Here is a 19,720-nt window from a genome sequence, read left to right on the forward strand (position 1 = left end):
ATATATATATATATATATATATATATATATATATATATATATCGAGATATATATATATATCTTCATTCTTTGACAGACATGACTAATGGATCATTGCACTCTTCTCTGGTGAATCCTGAAGGGGTCTCAACCTAGTTTTCCCAGAAAGTCACCACCAATGGATTGGATCAAGGGTCAGCAAACTACAGTCTGCAGACAAATCTGACCCACTGCCTGTTTCTGTAAATAAAGTTTTATTGGCACACAACCACACCAGCTCATTTATTTATTGTCTGTGACTGCTTTCCTGGGGCAAGGGCAAGGGTGAGTCATTGTGACAGAGCTGGTATAGCCCAGAAAGCCGAAAATATTTACTATTTGCCTCTTAAGAAAAATGTAGCTTGATTACAGCCTGAATGAGATATTAAATACACTTGTTCTTCCTGGATTCGAGGAATACCCTGCTCAGGACTAACTGCATTCTTTAACATTTTCCCTATTTTTCCCTAGCTTGTTTTCTTTTGTGACGTTGAAAAAGGGTGACTTGAAGTAAATTGCCCAAGAGTGCACTATTTTTCAATGTACAGCCAATGAATTTTCACATGTGAATACATTCATGTCGCCACCAGCCGGATCATGATAAAGTATATGTCCAGCCCCCAGAAGGATTTTCTGTGCCCTTTCTCAGTCAGTATCTGCCACCCTGAGGTCACCTCTACTCGGACCTTTCCTTTTCTTCATGGCAATAATTTACTGATTTACTTATTAATAATTTATTAATTTACTTTACTTATTTACAACTGGAAGGGAATGTCCATGAAGACAGCAAACTCTCTGCCTTGTCTACCAGTGTGTCCATGTCACTTAGGACATCGGTAGGGGCTTGTATTAGTTATCTACTACAGTGCAACAACTCGTCACAAAGCTAGCGGCTTAAAACAACACGTATTTATTATCTCTGTGTTTGTGTGGGTCAAGAATCCAGGCATGGCTTAGCTGAGTCTTCTGCTCCAGGATATCTCATGAGGCTGCAGTCAAGGGGTTGGCCAGGGCTGGAGTCTCATTTGAAGGCATGATTGGGAAAGGATCTACTTCCAAGCTCACGTGGTTGTTGGCTGGATTCAGTTCCTTCCGGGTTGTTGGAATGAGGGCCTCAGTTCCTTTCCGGATGTTGGTCAGAGTCTGCCCTCAGTTGCTTGCCAGAGGGGGGTCTCTCCATAGTGTAGTTCACTATATGGCATCTTGCTTCATCAAAGCCAGTGAGGGAGAGAGTCAGCTAACAAGACAGAAGTTACATCTTAGGTAACATAATCGCAGAAGTGTCATCTCATCCCCTTTGCCCTATTCTATTGTTTAGAAGCAAGTCACAGGTCCTGCCATCACTCAAGGTGAGGGGGTGACACAAGGGTGTGAATCTCAGGCGGTGGGCATCACTGGGGGACGTTTTAGGGTCTATCTACCACATTACTTGCACAATAAATGCCAAATATTACTAAATCCAATGTTAAATGATGGCACTGGGCAGGAGAGCTGTAAGAGTCAATATTCTTGCAGTTCCTCTCTTGCACAATGTAGAACTTCTGTGAAATCTACTTGTTTTTCTCCCCCCAACTTCCTTCTGATACTTTGTCACCGGCCTGGTCTGCTAGCCTGTGTGGGCTGCCCCAGGTTTTGAGGATTCACTCAAGGGAAGTGACCCACACACAACCCAGGCCCTTCAAGAATCTACAACCCAAAGATCACCATTCACAGAGCTCATTCTTTATACGCCAGGATCTCTGGAATTAATGAGTTGTATCTTATTTATTCTGTGCTGGAAGCGGTGTTCTTGAATGGGCACTTTGCATTTATGAGGTCTTGTTGCTAGCCAAGTTAATAATGCATCTAATAAAAAAAAGAAAGAAAGAAACATCGTTCAGTTGGGTAGATCTTATTAATATGATTCAATTTTAAAAGGGCCATTGCTTCAGAGTCTTGATGTCTGGGATGCCGTTAAAGAAAAAAAAATTTTCAGAGTCACCATGACAACAGAGAGACTCCCCCCCCCTTCTACACCCCTTTGAATCAATTACAGATTTGTCCATATAAGAGACTGGAACACATCCAGCTTATTGGAAATTCTTTTCTGCCTCCTTTGGCCAAAGCCCTGGCTTGTCCAGAGTGAGCAGGAGCCTCAAATCCATCAATATTTACTGATGAAGTCGTTGCCATTCATGAACAGGAACAGGAACAGGAACAGGAACTTGATCGGCAGACGTTTATTGATCGCGAGAAACTCTGGGGGATTCAGCGCCGTGACCATCTGAGAAGCTTACAGGCCTACTGCAGTGACGAGGCACAGCCACGCGAGGCATCAGGAGCTGCATGGGGCCCGCCTCTGGGTTGTACAGACCCTGCTGAAGGACCTGGGACCTGCACAAAGGACCCTGGTGAAGAACCATGATGTCATGACATGCGTGCTGGACAGTTCTGCCCTGCGAGGCGCGTCTTGATCTGTGGGGGAGGGCTGCAGTGATGCGAGGGTTGGGGAAACCTACCCTGGGCCTTGATGTTATACAAACTCAACCAGCAGATTGCTGGGTCACCCAGGCATGCCCTTTAACCTCTCTAGCCATTACTTTTATCCCTTACATAAAATGGGATTACATTTTTTCCTGCTGAACCCACAGTGATCACATGGCGATCTGTTGCTTGTTTGGCCAGATGTCTCCCCAGACAAGCCTTGGAGGCTGTTCTGGCAGTGACGATTCACTGTTGTCTTCGAGGCCCCCAGCACAGTACTGGGCATGTCCTAGGCACTCAATAAATGAATGAATGGGGAGTGGCGGCTTCTTGCAACCTCTCCATTCTTTGCCCACTCCTCCACACTGCCCTTATGCTGGCCTCTCACTCTTCCAAAGGGACTTGGGTCCATCCCCCCTTTGGTTCCCCAGAACAGCAGGGAGCACCCCAGTTGTCCCAGGACTGCTTTCCACTCCACCCCAGATATGGTTCAACTCAGCTTCTCTGCTTTGGACCATTTTGCAACCCAGGGAGGCTCCAAGGGCGTGGGATAGGGTGTTGGAGGCAGGTAGGATGGATAGAGAGAAGGGGCAGAGGAGGGAGGGTGAGGGCTGTGTAGCTCCTTGCTCCCTGTAAGATGTATGAGAATATACTGGGTGCTCTGGTATTGAGGGAGCAGCTAGATCCAAGAAGTGCTTTAGTTTCTTGGGAAACTAAAGAGTGGAAGGACTCTTTTGAGCCCTCATCAAAGTCAGGTGGAGAGGTTTTTCACTAAGCCCCAAGCAGGAGAAATGAAAGGAAAACTGCATCAAAGCAAATCATCATCTAATTGCTTAAAAGCAGTGATAGAGTGAAAATTATAAAAGCAAGCAGGAGCAAAAAAGACACATTACATAAAGAGGAGGAGAGAGAAGAATGACAGTAGATTCTTGTCGGAAACAATACAGATCAGAAGACAGTGGTGCAACATCTTTAAAGGACTGAAAGAAACAGACGGTCAACCTAGGATTCTATACCTAGAGAAAATATCTTTCAGAAACAAAGATGAAGTCAAGATATTATTCAAACATAGAAAAGCTGGAAGAATTTATCACCATAAGACGTATAGTACAAGAAATGTTAAAGAGAGTCCTTTAGGCAAAAGGAAAATGATAATAGATGGAAATCTGGGTCTACACAAAGAAATGGAGAGCGCCGGAAATGGTGAATACATATGTAAGCATAAAATGCCTCTTTCTTATTTTAAAAACCACCTTAAAAGATTGTTGATGTTTTAAAGCAAGAATGATAACAATGTATTATGGAGTTTGTAACAAATGTAGATGTAAAATGTATGAAAACAATATTGCAAAGAGCAGGAGGGGGAAACCGAAGCATATTTTAATAGGTTTCTGATACTGACCATCAAGTGGTAAAACAAAACTAGCATGACTGTGATAAGCTAAAAATGTATACTATAACCCTGATACAACCATTGGAAATAAAAAACCAAAGAGATATAACAAATAAGCAGAGAAGGTAAAAAGAAATAATAAAAAATACTCAACAAAAAAGAAGCAAAAAAATATAGAATGGGACAAACAGAAAACAAATAGTAAAGTGATACCATTAAACCCAACCAAATTATTAATCTCATTAAATAAAAATAGTTTAAACACCTCAAATAAAAGGCAGAGATTGTCGGATTGAATAAAAAAGCAATGTACAACTTTTTGATGCTTACCAAAAAACTACTTTAAATATAAAGACACAAATAGATTAAAGGGAAGAGGGAAGGAAAAGGATGTACCATACTAACCAAAACAAAATTAGAGTGGCTACGTTAACATCAGATGAAGTAGATTTCACATCAAAGAATATTAAAAGGGATAAAGAGATAAAGGGGCAATTCATCAAGTGTACATAAAAATCCAAAACATTTCTGCACCTAATAAAAGCTTAAAAACACATGAAGCAAAACTTAATAGGTCTGAAAGGAGAAATAAATCAGTTATAGTAATTATAGTAGACATCAACTACTCACTCAATAATTTTTAAAAATTAATTAATTAATTTTACTTTTGGCTGCATTGGGTCTTCGTTGCTGCACGTGGGCTTCCTCTAGTTGCAGAGAGCGGGGGCTACTCTTCGTTGCAGTGCACGGGTTTCTCATTGCAGTGGCTTCTCTTCTTGCGGAGCACGGGCTCTAGGCACGTGGGCTTCAGTAGCTGTGGCTCGCGGGCTCTAGAGCGCAGGCTCAGTAGTTGTGGTGCACGGGCTCAGTCGCTCCGCAGCATGTGGGATCTTCCCGGACCAGAGCTCGAACCCGTGTCCCCTGCATTGGCAGGCGGATTGTTAACCACTGTACCACCAGGGAAGTCTCCCACTCAATAACTGATAGAAAAAAAAATTAGTGAGGATCTGGAAGAGTTGAAAAACACTACTGAATTAATTTGCCTTTGTATGACATTCCACCCAATAATAGCAGAATGTACATCCTTTTCCATTACTGTGATTGATTTGGGGCAAATTGATTACCCTCTGTCTCTCGTTTTCTCTGAACATAGAATTCGACATTGGCAATGACTTCCTTTCAGCATTCTAAGGCTGTTTCCTAGCTTCCATCTTTTCTGTTTTGGGTCCTAACAGGAAGTCTGGGGTGTCAGCTGGGCCTCACTTCTCTCATGGACACTGACCTCCCGTTTTTGGTCTCCCAAGCGGCCATGAGATCGCAGAAGGCTCCACCAGATTCCCACTCTCCTCCTGTCTCCTTTCTGCTTGGCTTCTAATTGTAAAATGAGAGGGATGGGCTCCTGGCCCATTCATCCATGCATCCAATTTTTATACGTCAGTTTTTGGCACTTTGGGCACTGTTGTAGATGAAATAGACAGCCGAAATCCTTGTTGTCCTTTTATGATTTCTAAATAAGATCTGTGTGAGTTCATCTAGTGCTTGTTTGTTTCTTTTCTCCTTAGAAACATCTTTTGGTTGGGCTCAGAGGTGCGAGGACAAAAATGAATATTTAGACCTTATGAATCAGCAGATGACTTCAGTTCTTTGTGATTTTTAAATTTTATTTTATTTTTTTATTTTTGCTGTGTTGGGTCTCCGTTTCTGTGCGAGGGCTTTCTCTAGTTGTGGCAAGCGGGGGCCACTCTTCAATGCAGTGCGCGGGCCTCTCACTATCGCGGCCTCTCCTGTTGCGGAGCACAGGCTCCAGACGCGCAGGCTCAGTAGTTGTGGCTCACGGGCCTAGTTGCTCCGTGGCATGTGGGATCCTCCCAGACCAGGGCTCGAACCCGTGTCCCCTGCATTAGCAGGCAGATTCTCAACCACTGCGCCACCAGGGAAGCCCCTCTTTGTGAATTTTTTGGCTCAAGGTCAGGTTTGAAGCCATCTCTTATTTTTATTTAACGTGGTTATTTTGTGTTCTGTTCTTCCAGATTTGCCTTTCTAATTAGATTTCACCCAGATAGATGGTAAAAGGAGTTTGCGCTCCCTGGCTGCTCTTAGGAGGGGCAGGGGCTTGTATAATAAGGCTGCTGGGGTGGGGGAAAGAGGTTGCAGCTGGTAGCAAGTACAATGAATCATGCACACATAAATAATAGAGCACAGACCACCCTGGAGCTGGGAGGCCAGGATTGCAGTTTTGAAAAGTATCCGTGTGGTAGGGAGAGTGCAGGATTTTTGAAAGAACCTAAGAAATGACCCCTAACCTTTTGCAGGATATTTATATCCCTGAGGCCCTGGGGTCGCCAGTGGTGAAATGGAAACATGTATGGATTAGTCTTCTCATTTTAAATCTTAGTTTGATGTTTACTATATTATTTGACACCAATTTATTGCAGATAATTAAAATTTTCATCTTTATGTGTACTTAGTCTTTTCCCAAGTTTTCACAATGAATGGGAACTTTTATAATCAGAGAAACAAAACCCATGGTACCTGGAACTTAAGAATAACATTTGTCATCTAGATATTGCGGTGGTCACAAAAGAAATGTTTTGTACAGACGTATAACTCTGTCGGAAGGCAGGGCTGTGGGCAGCACAGACCTTTGGAACTTAGAACCTGGTGCTAATACACCACTTCACCTGGGCCCCCAGGGGCCTCCCTGGTATTGTTAAGTGACCTCAGACTCTGTCTGAGACTAACTGTCTTCCCCCAGTCAACCCTTTCAGGATGGGAGCAGTAGCCCATTGTTCCTCTAAGTCTACAGTGCAGGACAAAGGAGGCTGTACAAATATTTGTTCAGCTTTTTTTTGCTCAACGGGTTGAAACTGAATTGAAGATGGCATCTGCTCCCAGCAGCTCAGGCAGGGACTGCTTGCATCAAACGACAGCAAGTGCTGCCTGCCAGAATATTCATGACTTCGCTGAGTCTGGGACTTTTTTTTTTTTTTTTTTGCGGTACGCGGGCCTCTCTCTGTTGCGGCCTCTCCCGTTGCGGAGCACAGGCTCCGGACGCGCAGGCTCAGTGGCCATGGCTCACGGGCCCAGCCGCTCCGCGGCATGTGGGATCTTCCCGGACTGGGGCACGAACCCGTGTCCCCTGCATCGGCAGGCGGACTCTCAACCACTGCGCCACCAGGGAAGCCCCTGGGACTATTTTTATAAGATGGGAGGGTTCGACTTTGAACAAATTTTGAGTTTCCCTGGGGGGCCAAGATGTGTGTGTGGCAAGGACAAATGCTGGGAATAGAAGGGGAGACTAAGGTTTGGAACCAACGGCACTGCGCTTTTTCCTTTCTACTCTGTTTTATCGTCATCGATGGGCATAGCTTGCTCCTGTATCCGATGAACAAAGATGCTGATGGTTACTCTTTGGCAGGGACCAACGTGCCAGGAGCTGTGCTATGGGTTTGTGCTACTCAGGACTCTTGGGTGCAAGTGATAGTAGAACCAATTCCAGTTTGCTTGGGGAGACGCAAGGATGTACTGGACATGTACTTGAAAAATCCAGGTCCTAGTTTTAGGAGCAACAGGAAGCTGCCTGTCTCTGGACTCTGTTTTCCTGTGTCGGCTCTGGCTTGGCATCCCCTGGTGCTGGTCAGAAGGCCACCAGCTGCTTCAGGCCCCATCTTACCTCAACAACAACAGAGGAAAGAGGTTTAATGGGGGGAACGGTTTTGAGATGCTGCCCAATATATATTTTCCCTGTGGAAATCTTTTTCTTTCCTGTAGCCCCTTCCTCCTTTAAGTTTCAGCCAAGAAGTGTTACTGCCCCAGGGGCAGGGAAGGGTGGGTACCGCTCCGAACCCAAAATCCACAGGGAGGAGGGAGAGGACACCTCCTTCAGAACGGAAGGGGGGATTAAGCCATCAGAGAATAGGGAAAGTGAGGAAAGAGATTGAGAGAGTGAGTCTAGGAAGAATATGACGTCTGGTTCCCTGAGGGGCCTGCGGCCATCTCCGTACCAAGTCTTGACTTACGGAGGGGGTATGATACAAAGACAGAAATCCCAGATAGGCTGAGGAGGAAGCTGTAAAGAGAGAGGGCCTGTGCCCCACTTCTTGTTTGGAACAAAACACCCCGTGCCAACACAGGAGGGCTGCAGCTAGGTGAAGCGTATTGTGGTATACTTTGTGGGGAAATGGTTAGCCATGGTGTCCCGTGTCACCTTCAGTCCCACTGTGACAGAGAAGGGATCCAGGAGCAGGCACTGGTTCCCTGTGGAGGATGAGAAGGTAGCAGAGAGGGGGCGCTCACAGTGTCTGGGAGAACAGGATGGACAGGTGACCCAGTCGTGCCAAGCAGAGTCGGGACACAGGCCTGCGGGAAGGGTGGGCAAAGAGAAGCCGTTTTTCTGCTGGCCTTGCTGCTGCGAGGTTGTGAGCCTGGATCTGCTGGGGTCTCGCATGGAGCCTGAGAGTATAGCTCACATGGAAGGAAGCAAAGCTGGGAGATGGAGAGTCCTTGAAGGCTTTGGTTTCCAGGGCCTGAAGCAGACAGTGCCCTGAGCTTTTAATTTACGTAAGTCAATCAATTCCTTTCTGTTTAAGCGAGTGTGAATTGGGTTGCCTGTCATTTAGAGCAGGAAGTGCCCTAACTCAGGTAGGGAAGAGGGAGGCAGCACCGGGGAAGGGGTAGAGCCTGGAATTAGTGAGAGGACAGCCAGCAGGATCGTGGAGGGAAGGAGGAGAGGTGTTGGGTGGGGGTGGGGTGCGGTGGACTGAGAAACAGGTGGTAGAGTCTGGGGCCATGCTGAGGTGGACAGTGAAAGGATTTTGTGCTGGGAGGTGCGGTTCATGACTGGGAAGGGATTGTGTCAGTGGTCAGGGCAGGAAGGAGCTGAGCACAGTGTGGCATCCCAGAAATGGGGAGAGAAAAGCAGGTTATCAGGATTTAGAAGCAAAGCCTCCCTGGACATTGAGCTTCAGCTGAGGAAGGCAAACCAGGGGGCTGCGTAAATGGTGAGACCATAGAGCAGATGCAATTGGGAGCTGGCAAGAGATAGAATTTGGTGCTGGGAGTGCTGAACTGAGATGGAAAGTTCTAAGCAGAAAACCAGAGAGTAGGTAGAAATATGGGTAAAGTATCTCCGTGTCGAGTGTGGATCAGGGAGCCATCAATACAGGAGTGAAAGCAGAGGCCAAGTGAGAAACTCCTCCAGAAAGTGCGCCTGGGAGGTCAATAGTAAATATACTTAGGAGCCTGTTTTCCGCAAGACCAGTTGCTCTAGGGCACGTAGGGGTCACTGCAGTTCCTGAACTGACACCAAAGTCCTGTCTGACAGTCGCAGTTGGTCAGATCATCTCACGCAGAGAAATCAGGTAGGAATCACCACCAGCTGGGACCCAACATTTGAAAGAAATGACCCCCAATACGGTATCATATCAAGTTCAACTGCACGTCTCTCGGGTGTCTTAACAGGGAGTTACAGAAATCAGTCAAGTGCTCTGTGGCCTTCCAGTAGCTCCGAGAACGCTGAGAACCACAGGACGGGGAAGGGGTGGGGAGAGACGTTGCCCGGGCCGCGACCTCGCCAGGGCGCCTGCAGGCCATCCAGAGACAGCAGGGTGACGGTCTAGAGTTGACACATAGGGCCGGATGTGGTGGGAGCCGGAAGGGAAACGTGGAGTAGCCTGCGGGTGGGGTGGGGGGGCAAGGTGGTGAGAATCGTGACAGTTTGGATCAGTCACCGGCAATGGTGGACCCCAAACACTCGCGTCCAGCTCAGCACCGGCCCCCGGGTGGCGCCGGGTCAGGCACACGGTCCACAGGCACCCACACTAGGACTCCGGGCCGTTTCTGTGTACCCGGCCTAGGCGGGCGTCCATGCATCCCTGATCCCGAGTCCCGCGTTGTTACGCGCGCAGAGGCCCTGCGCTCAGGTGGCCGCGGTCCCCGCGCACTCAGGGTGCCCGTGACCATGACTTTCGCACGCTGGGATCTCTGAAGACTGGCCCGTCTCTGGGGCCTGTGTTTGACCTCCTCCAATCAAGTGTCCTCTCCGCAGTCCCTCTGCTCCCTTCCGGCCGGCCGGGCCGCACCGCATCGCCGCCTCCGGGGCGGAGCTCGAGGGCGGCGAGGCCACTAGGGGACGCTGCGCACCGTCGCGCTGCCCCGAAGTCGTTGCGCGCCGCCCTCGCCTCCCCCTGCGCCGGGCGGAGCGGGCGGCGAGCGCGGAGCCGGGCGCGCTGTGGCGGAGCCGGGGCCGGGCCGGGACCATGGGCGGTGAGCGCGGCGCGGGCCGCGGTCGGGGTGGTTACCTTTGAGGCTGAGCGGAGCCTCCCGCGGAGGCTCGAGGCGGGCGGGTGTCCCGGGGTGCCGGTCTCGGAGGCCGAAGGGGTCCTCTGGACGCGCCAAGGCCGGGACGACCGGGCAGTGACTCCGGTGGGAGAGGGGTGGGGAGTCGGGGGCGCGCTTGCGAGCTCCGGGTCTGAAGCCCGTTACTGAGCTCCCTCCTCCATCCCCGCCCCTTCCCCAAACCCCAGCCCCCGACTCGCTTCCACTCCCCCACGCCCACGCGCCCGGATCCCAGTCCCCGCCTTCTCATCCACCGCCCCCTCTCCTAGCCCCAGCGCCCCCTAACCCGGCCTACGATTCCGCCGCCCTTTCCCCAGGCCTTTGCCCCGCAGCCTCCGGTGGGTGCCTCCCTTCACCCGCGCTGCGTCCTGCTTCTCCACCTCCAGCCCCGCACCTCGCCAGCCTCCATCCGCGGTCCCGCCCCTCCAGCCCGCTCCTGCCCGGCCCCCGCACTCCTGCCGCCTGATTCCTGCCGGAACTGGAGCTCGCAGGATCCCCCTTCCCCGGCCGTGGCGAGCCAGCTGGTCTCCAGGTAAGGAGGCTGCGGTGACGGCAAGTTCTCTGCCGTCTTCCTCGGGGGTGGGGCCGGCTCCTGCCGGCAGCTACCTGCGCCCGGTAGTCCCGGGGCCCAGCGGAGGGGGCCGCTGCGTGCGCAGGTTAACATTCCAGGATGCTCAGGTTAGGACTGCGTGGTTTACACCCCCGGCGTTGTTTTTGCTCGTGAAATTGCTTAGGTCGCAGTCTTTTAAAGAAGCCGGCTTTGTTACACACACGAAATTGGTTGTGCTTCGAGCTGGTGGCCTTCTTGGCGGCTGCAGCGGTCTTTCAAGGTGTTAAGTGTGGGTGGTTAAAGGATTAGCAGTGCCGGAGGATGTGGAGCCATATATTCCCGCTTCAGCGGGGCGTTTCGAGGGGAGGGAGGACATCCCCGCCTGGGTGGCCAGTGCCTTCGTGGGAACACAAGGATGCTTTGTAAGCATTCGAAAAGTAAAATCAGGAGAGATGTGGAATCAGATCGCGTGCGAATGGGCAAGTGTGGGGTGGACGGCCAAGGGAGCCTCAAGAAGGCTCCACAACTTGGGAACATCTGTTGCTGTTTGCAGAAGGCCCGCGGGTGAACCCGAGTGTGGAGCAGGCAGTGCCCAGCCAGCCTCACAGACGTGACGTGACTGCGGACGGAGCTTGGCAACAACTCCTCCTCGGAGGTGTTGGTGCCCCGTCAGGACATCTGTGCGAAGAGGATCTAAAGCAGGTGGTTTGAAAAGCCTCGTGTTCCCTGGAGAGAGGTGGAGATGCAGGGTGACAGCCAGAAAGCCAGTGCATGAACCTGCCCCATCCCTTCTCCTGGCTTTCAGTAAGTCTTGGATTAAGTTAATTGCCTATTTTAGAGAAGGGGCTTGTAGGAGTTGTGTCTCTTCTACAGATTAGCTCCTGGCCAGCCCACCCTCACTGATGATGCTTGGGAGGCTACTTTTGGGCACCAGGGCCTAGGTGGGCCACCTGACCTTTGGAGCACTTGCATTTGGAGCATTTGCGGAACTGCGATATCTGCAACTCTTTCTTTTTAGTGATTGGCTCGAAGAGTAATTAGCTCAATATTCGTTCACTGTTGAGTAGTGAATTAGTAAGTAATTAGCCCAAGGTCACACTGGGGCTGGGTAGGCTCCCTCTGAGTGCCTACACACTCCTGTGGGTATCCCCTCAACCCCCGCCAGGTTGCTGTGTGATGAGTTGTTGAATGTCAGATGCCCCACTGCCCAGGATAACCTTCAGCTGTGGGGTGGAACCATCTTTGTGGCCCCAGACCCAGCCTGGCGCCCTCTAAGTGACAGGTACTCAGTGTTTGTCTAGTAAAGAAGTGGGTGTCTTTCCTGAATCCAGGCTGAGTCCATTACCCATGGTTTTCCATTGTGCTGCACTGTTTCCAAAACATCATCCTTTGATTTATCAGATTTTAAAGAAATACCTTATCTCAACAGAGACCTTCATTTCTGTGTATATTGGGGGCAGAGAGCTCAATTTATGGGTCAGGCTTTGACAGCTGGGTCTCTGACCTCAGAGGGCACTCCAGAATTTCCATGAAGCAAAGCAGTTGTCCTCATGCCACAGCTAGGGTGAGGTGAGGGGCACTGTGGGCAGCTAAGGCTTCCTGCTGAGGGGTGCGTCCTCCACAGCTTAGCCTCTAGGGCCCTGAGCTGTGGCCGCGGCCCCCTTCAGCGTCCCTCATCCCTGCGCATGGTGGGGGAAGCCACTTGCGGAGCCCTGCTGGCTGCTTCAGACCACAGCATCTTCCCTCCAGTGGCTGCTGCCCACACCAGGGAGAGCTGGGAGCGCCTCTTCTTGCACTTTTTGGGCAATCTGATTTGCTGTGCTGTTGCGGGGGAGGGAGGCTGGTGTTTTGGCAAGATGTTTCTGTCTGTGGGAAGTGGCCGTGACCCACTGGCAGGTAGATCAAAGTCTAGCTCTTCGGCCTCTGTCAAAGGCCAGCTCTGGAGAGAACGGCCAGAGGCTAAAGGGGTGGGAGCAACCTGTGTCCCCTTTTCTCAAGAGTATGGAAAGGGCTGGAATTCAGAATGTCCCTTTGATGTGGGAACCTGCACTGCCCACAGGTTCACAGCTGTCATGGGCTTATCTTCCTCACCTGGACTGTCTGTGTCTCCAGGTCTGGCTCATACCCAGGATAACTGCAGCTGGTGAAAATCTGTTTTCTAGAAGACATTTAATTAATGCCTGCAGTTTGTGAGTGAGAAAGAAAGGGGGGGAGGGAGAGAGGAAGAGAGAGAGAGAACTTCCTCTGCGGAGGGGGTTAGGAAAAAGGGTAGCAGAATAGCCAAGGTCCTGAAAACTCACGGAGGTAGACTTCAGCCCCGGGACGAGGCTCTGGGCTGGTGGATGAGGACGTGGGCCCACATTCAGGTGGAGGGGTTGCCATTCGGAGCGAAGTCACTGTGATTGGAAAAACGGCCCCACAGTTACCTGGAATAAGGTGTGCTGGGCCCACTGTTCTGCTTCCTAGAAAGCCTTGAAAGCCAGCTGAGGGCTGGGAGAGCACTGAGCCATTTGAAGGTTTGGATGAGGGTTGTGCCCCTTTGGAAAAGGTGGCTTGAGTGATGCCATGGGTCTGGGATCTGGCCTGGGGGAGGCAGCTCACACCTGAGATGCTGAGGGGAGCGTTCAGGCCGGTGGCCAAAAGAGATGCGGCTGGGAGGGTCTGTGCCCCTGCACTTAGGGGGTGGAGAAGAGGTAACAGCTGCCTTCTGGTAGGATGGTGGGCCTGTTGGCAGAAGCAGCCTCCCGCACACTCTTCTTGAGCCTGCTGGGCAGCCTTGCGGATGGTGTAGGGCCTGCTAAGGCCCCTCAACCTGGAGATCCTGCAAGGCAGCCACGAGGAGGCACCCGTGAACCGGGAAAGACCTGTAGGTCTGCTCTGAGTCCAAAAGGCAGGAGGGCCAGGGTGGCCTGAGCCGCAGACTCCAGGATAGTAAGTAGCCTTCATCCCTAGAGCCAGGAGGCTGCTCCGAATCTTCTTGGGCCTTGGTTAGGGAGGCCACTGGCTTTGGAAAAGAAACAGGGCTATCAGTAATGAAGAGAGGAGACATTGCAGGAGCATGGAGGATGTTAATGATTAAAAAGGCATTGAGGGCTTCCCTGCTGGCGCAGTAGTTAAGAATCCTCCTGCCAATGCAGGGGACACGAGTTCGAGCCCTGTTCCGGGAAGATCCCACATGCCGCGGAGCAACTAATCCTGTGCGCCACAACTACTGAGCCTGTGCTCTAGAGCTTGCGAGCCAAAACTACTGAGCCCGTGCACCACAACTACTGAGGCTGCACTCTAGAGCCCACAAGCTACAACTACTGAGCCCTCATGCCACAACTACTGAAGCCCACGTGCCCTAGAGCCTGTGCTCCACAAGAGAAGCCACCGCAATGAGAAGCCCACGCACCGCAATGAAGAGTAGTCCCCGCTCACCGCAACTAGAGAAAGCCCGCGCGCAGCAGTGAAGACCTGACACAGCCAAAAATAAATAAGTAAATAAATAAAATTTATTAAGGAAAAAATAAAGGCATTGAGAAAGGACTTGGAGGAGCCTAGTTATGTGGTTCCTGCAGCCAGGAGGCAGCCTTCACCCATATCCTCTACTCCGCAAGGAGTATCTGGGATTCATCCCTGCATTCCGGGCCCGCCCTCCCTCCCTCCTGGTCCCTCTGCCCCACCCTCCTGCACTGCACACATTGATCGAGCCACCTCTGTACTGGTACTAGGGTGGAGGAGAGGTTGGGCAACTCAAATATCTAGTGGTAGCAACTTAGGAACTTGTAAATTCTGTGTGTATTTGCGTAGTCACTTCCCCAACGTATGTGTTCATGTTTCTGTATTATGAGGCATCCTTTTGTCATCTGCTTACCACTCTCTCTGTCTCTGTGTATAACCAACTTCCTTAGAGCCACAATCAACAGCATAGAAACCAGAGCTTTAACGAACAGACTAAGATGAAAATTATTGCACCGGGTTCTGATACCGCCTGCCCCCTCCTGTCCTCTCCTCTCCTGTTTGTGGTCAGACTCGTCATTTACACCCAATTTACAAATAGTTGGAATACTATTTGAACTACCCCTCAATTACATGGAGACATGTGTCTTGCCAGCTAACAGAAACCACAGCTTACTTTTCTAGACCCACCTCATTCTTGGACCTAACACCAAACTTCAGGCCTTCAGAGATAGAGCAGTATCATGTTGAGCTTTTTAACTATAAAGCTCAGATGAAGCTCTGTTTGCTAGTTGTGTCGGCTGCTAATATAGGAGAATTTGAAGTTAGAATAAGACATTTACTGCCTTGTTAACTATGCTTCTAAAATGAAAGGAGCAGTTGGATTAAGGTAGGGGATGTAGAAATGTCTGGAAACTCAGAAGTGATAACAGAGGGACACAGTCTTACAGCAATAAATTGAGCTGTAAACATTATTACTGAAATGTGGAGAGATAGAAATAGGAACTACGGTAGAAGTATATGCAAATACAGAATTCTGACAAGTATAGATTGATAGGTAATAGAAATTCTGGTCTGTCATTCTATTGAAATATATTAATTTTATGGTCATATATTATGCTTATGTAGTAGCTTACCATTTAAATAGGCAACTATGTCCATGATCTTGTTCAGTCCTTCTAGCAAGTCTGGGATCTTCTTAGAGATGGGGACATGGGACCACAGAGTCTTTATAAGAGCTCCCCTAGAATTCAGGTCTCTTGAGTGGAGAAATACTAAGTACGTGGATTTCCTGCTACAGTTGCTTGATAACTCAATGTGGTTACATAGTTATTTGAAAATTACAGAACATCTTTACAATGAGCCGAACAAACAAAAACAGTGTATGCTTAGCGCCATCAGAAACTGTCTGGAAGGATTTTTCAGGGTTTGTGGATGTCAGAGGTTCTCTCTTTTGATTTTAATTTAATTTTTTTAATCGAAGTATAATTGATTTACAATGTTGTACAGAGGTTCTCTTTTGATGACTTCCTAATACAAAAGTTCCTGTGACTGTGTCCTCAGCACAGTGTAGTGGTTCAGCGTGTAGGCTCTGAAGCCAGATTGGCTTTAAATCCTGGATTTATCATTATTAAGCTTGTACCCTTGGACAAGCTACTTAACCTCTCTATGCCTTGGTTTCTTCTCTTTTGTGAAATGGAGGTGATGATAAAACTTACTTCATGGTATTGTTGTGAAGCTGAAATGAGATAGTGCATGACAAGGACTTAGAACACATAGTGCATGCTTAAATGTTAGCTGTTTTTTGTTTGTTTGTTTTTTACTATTCATTCATTCCTTAACATATTCATCCAAAAAACATTTTTGGTACCAACCAACTGCACTGAGATGGTGGGTGTAGGATGACGGGTAAGATACACATAGCCTCTGTCCTCATGGAACGGAGGATATCACGCTTAAGTTCACAGCGAAGGACAGGAATAATAGCGCAGGCATTTCCCAGGCACGCACCTGGCTCCAGGCCACCTTTTATGGCCATGAGAGGCTAGGGTGTAGCCTATGAAGGGTTCACCATGACTGGGGGTGGTGGCGGGGGCTAGCAGATGGTCTTCAGCGGGTACACAGTGGTGACGTGGCCTTGCCAACTCTTGAAGACAGGCACTCATTTGACTGGTCTGTGTCTGACACACGCTGGTTGTTCACGTTTTAACTATCACTCTCGGCCTCAGGTTGTTAGTGGGAAGCGTGATACGAGACTGTAAACCCAGTGTTTACTCACCTGGTTTGCCAGCGCTGTTCTTGGTCCTGGTCGACAGCACCAGATGCCCTGACCACTGTTCTGGGCTGGCTCTCTAGCAGCCCTGGAAGCCCACGATTCTATCAGAGACCCAGTTCTCTGAGTGAGGAATGGCACAGCTGCTCCCGAGGGCGGGTAGGGGACTAACCTGAGGCAGAGGCCAGACTACCGCTCGCACACAAAATCCAACCGAGTAAATGTGAAGATCTAATTGGCTTTATTCAACGAGTCGTGAATTGGGCAGCATCCCATCTTGTAAGTAGAAGCCCCCTCTGAGGGGCTGCACTAAATAGAAGGAGGGAGGGGCAAGGAGGCTATCAGTAAAAGAAAGTCAAGGGTTGCTTCAGGCCAGGTCACCTTCTGGGTGAGGGGCAAGGGTCTATCATGTCGTTTACCTCTACTTCCTTTGGGGGATGCGGGGGGATAGAGAGGACCCATGTGACAGATTATTTCATTGGTGCTGGCCAGAAAATTCCAGACTGGCCAATTAAGATTGCATTTCTGGGGAAGGCTGAAGCTGCAATTAGGTTAGGTAATAAAACTAGGTTTGGTATCATGGGTTTTAACGCAAGTGATGCCACTTTGGGCCTGTGGTTTTCTCTTTAACACTATCATGTGTCCTGTGTCTGCCATAGCTGGAATCTTCTTCATCTGAAGGTCTCTGGGAAACTGTTGATAGGCTTGGGTTTAATAACAGGTCCTGGAAAGGGAGGTCCTTCCACCTCAGACCTCACCCTTCCTTGCTCCACGTGTCCTACAAAGAAACTCCAGTGTGGCAGCCTGCCCAGCCAAGCCCTTGCCATCCTGCGGCGGCCCCCAGCGGCGGGCTGAGGACTAGAGAAACCTGTGATTGCTGCCTCAGAACTCGAGCGCTCCTCTGCCCTGCGTGATTAGCACACCCGCTGCTCTGCACTGGAGTTCTTTGTACTCATGAAACAGCAGTCAGACTGGAAACCTGATAATCACTTCTCTTATTGGAGAGCCTGCTTATTTTATTCATTTTTAAACTTCTGGAGTCTGAAGTCAATGAGGCTTTGTCTTTTTTTCTTAAAACACTTTCCCCATTCTTGGAAAGTAAAGAAATGGCAAGTAATGCCATTCGTTAAAAAAAAAAAACATTTGTGTGTAGGCAGCATTGAGTTAAAAGGAGGAAAACCTTTTCTCTAGTTTCCGGTTTGTTCCCTAGCTGCTCTGACTTCTCTGGTTTGGTTGCCTCTTGATTTCCCAGATGGGGTTGACTTCTGTCACCAGTTTGTCTCCCTCACGGTTCTTAATGGAAGCACAGACCTGAGAGTCGGAGCTTGGACATTTATGGTTGAAGGTCATGGCTTAGACGTTTGATTCTTTGGGCTCTGTCTTCAAGGTGAAACATGACTCTGTCTTTGAGAAAGAGAGTATATTTTAGGAGATCCGAATATCAACAGGCCCGATGATCTAGGCCAGCCCGCCTCATCCTCGGTTCACGTAATTTCCAGCGTTTCTGAGTCAGCGGCGTATGAGTTTTTGTGTTCTCCTCTTGTGCATCTTGCTCTAATGACTGCTGACTATCTTGAAACAGTTGCATCAGTTGATGGTGTTTAGGGACTCAACATGCGGCAAGTATTTGCAGTTGCCTGGCTCGGCCGAGCATAGCACGTTCTCGCTACTCGCTTTTTTATAGCTTGAGGGGTGTTTGCTGTGTGTGCCCAGTGCCAGAAAGGGAGTGGGGAACTCCTTGCCTCAGTGCACACCCACCCACCTCGCCCCCCTCCCCCCACCCCCAGGACATAGTGTGTCACTGCAGCATCTGTTCCCACTGCACGCAGGTTGTCTGCTCAGAGGCCTTCTCCCCAGCTCGACTGGGAGCTTCTGGAGGGCAGGGGCTACATCCAGCTCACCCCTGAATCTTCATCCTTAGCCCAAGAACTGGCATGAAATAGGCCTCAATAAAGGTTGGGTGAATGAATGAATGAATGGTTGCAAAGCGGTTAGGATTGTGTTTGGCTGCAAAGCAACAGAAAACCCTACCTTAGCGGCTTAAGTTGATAGTGGTTTATTTTTCTCATGTAACAAGATGTTTGAAGGTAGGGGTTGCTGGCATTGGTCTCAACAGCTGATGTCTGTCTGGACTGACACTCTGTTATTTTCTTGGCCTTTTCTTCATGATGGCAAAATGGCTGCTGCAGGAAGGAGACACCAGCCACATTGGTACCTTTTATTAGGAAAGCAGACATCTTCCCCCAAACATCCAGCAGACCTCCTCGGACGTGCCATGGCCAGAACTGTGTCACACGGTCACTCCCAGTTAAAATGGCCATGTGAGTATTTAGCAGGGCACATTGCTGCTTAGAGCAGTTAGGGAGGCTCCCCGCTGAAACAAACAAACCGAATACAGCTGACCCTTCAACAACGCGTGGGTTTGGGGCACTGACCTCCCCCAAGCCCCAAGTAAAAAATCTGCCTGTAACTTTATAGGTGGCCCTCCATAGCCACAGTTCCGCATCTGTGAGTTCAGCCAGCCTCAGATCACGTAGTACTGTATTTACTATTGAAAAAGATTTGCCTATAAGTGGACCCATGTTGTTCAAGGGTCAGCGGTGCATTTAATGACTCAAATATGGTGGACACTTACATTTTGCTCACACAAAGTCCAAAATGGCTGTTCCTGATTAGGGAGGTAGGGCCTCTTTTCCAAAAGGCCATTCAGGGACCCAGGCTCTTAAGGCTGCCATGCTCATTTGCATCAATCAGTGGAAGAGGAAGGGACATGGAGGATGGAGTATGGGAAGATTTTATGGGCCAGACTTGAAGATGGAGGATTACTTCCACTGACATTCCATTGGCCAGGGCTCAGTCAGATGACCACACCTCCTGCAAGGGAGGCTGGGAAATGTGGTCCAGCCCTGTGCCTAGGAGGAAGAGGAGATGGGTCTCATGGTGAGCTGGCCATCTCTGCCACACTTTCCCTCCCCCGCCCCTCACCAAATCAAGATTCTGTTGGCAAGGAAGGAATGAATATTGAGGGGCAACTGGAGGTGTCTGTCTTGGAAAGAAATGCTGTGCTAAGAAATCTCCAGCCAAAAATAGTCTCTATTCCCAGATCATGTGTCTTAAATCCTGGCCTCTGTTCCCGTCTTTGGGACCCGGACTAACAGGACAATGGAAAGTCCTCATTATCCCTCCTTCTTGACTCAGGCCGTGTTCTTTTTTTTTTTTTTTTTTTTTTTTTTTTTTTTTTTTTTTT

At 49.4% G+C, this 19,720-nt stretch overlaps 1 protein-coding gene and 1 long non-coding RNA gene across 4 annotated transcripts in view; one reads left to right on the forward strand and one right to left on the reverse strand.

Annotated features, from left to right (window-relative positions):
- Positions 1 to 909: 909 nt before the first annotated feature.
- Positions 910 to 9,872, reverse strand: LOC113612017 (uncharacterized). Its single transcript, XR_003429694.1, has 3 exons — positions 9,721 to 9,872; positions 7,412 to 9,546; positions 910 to 1,863 (listed from the first exon to the last, which is right to left on the reverse strand). It is a non-coding gene; the product is annotated as an uncharacterized LOC113612017 (long non-coding RNA).
- Positions 9,873 to 10,533: 661 nt separating this feature from the next.
- PXYLP1 (2-phosphoxylose phosphatase 1) overlaps positions 10,534 to 19,720 on the forward strand; it is a 68,105-nt gene continuing 58,918 nt past the window's right edge. For 2 of the 3 annotated variants that reach the window (XM_027091549.1, XM_027091548.1), the window contains exons 1-2: positions 10,534 to 10,742; positions 11,314 to 11,564. The gene's annotated coding sequence lies outside the window, so the exon portion shown is untranslated. The remainder of the gene's footprint in view (positions 10,743 to 11,313; positions 11,565 to 19,720) is intronic. The other variant, XM_027091550.1, reaches the window with a different exon arrangement.

Source organism: Aethalodelphis obliquidens, unplaced genomic scaffold, assembly GCF_003676395.1.
Source record: "Aethalodelphis obliquidens isolate GAN/ISIS:26980383/991018 unplaced genomic scaffold, ASM367639v1 scaffold72, whole genome shotgun sequence".
In the NCBI taxonomy this organism is placed as follows: domain Eukaryota; kingdom Metazoa; phylum Chordata; class Mammalia; order Artiodactyla; family Delphinidae; genus Aethalodelphis; species Aethalodelphis obliquidens.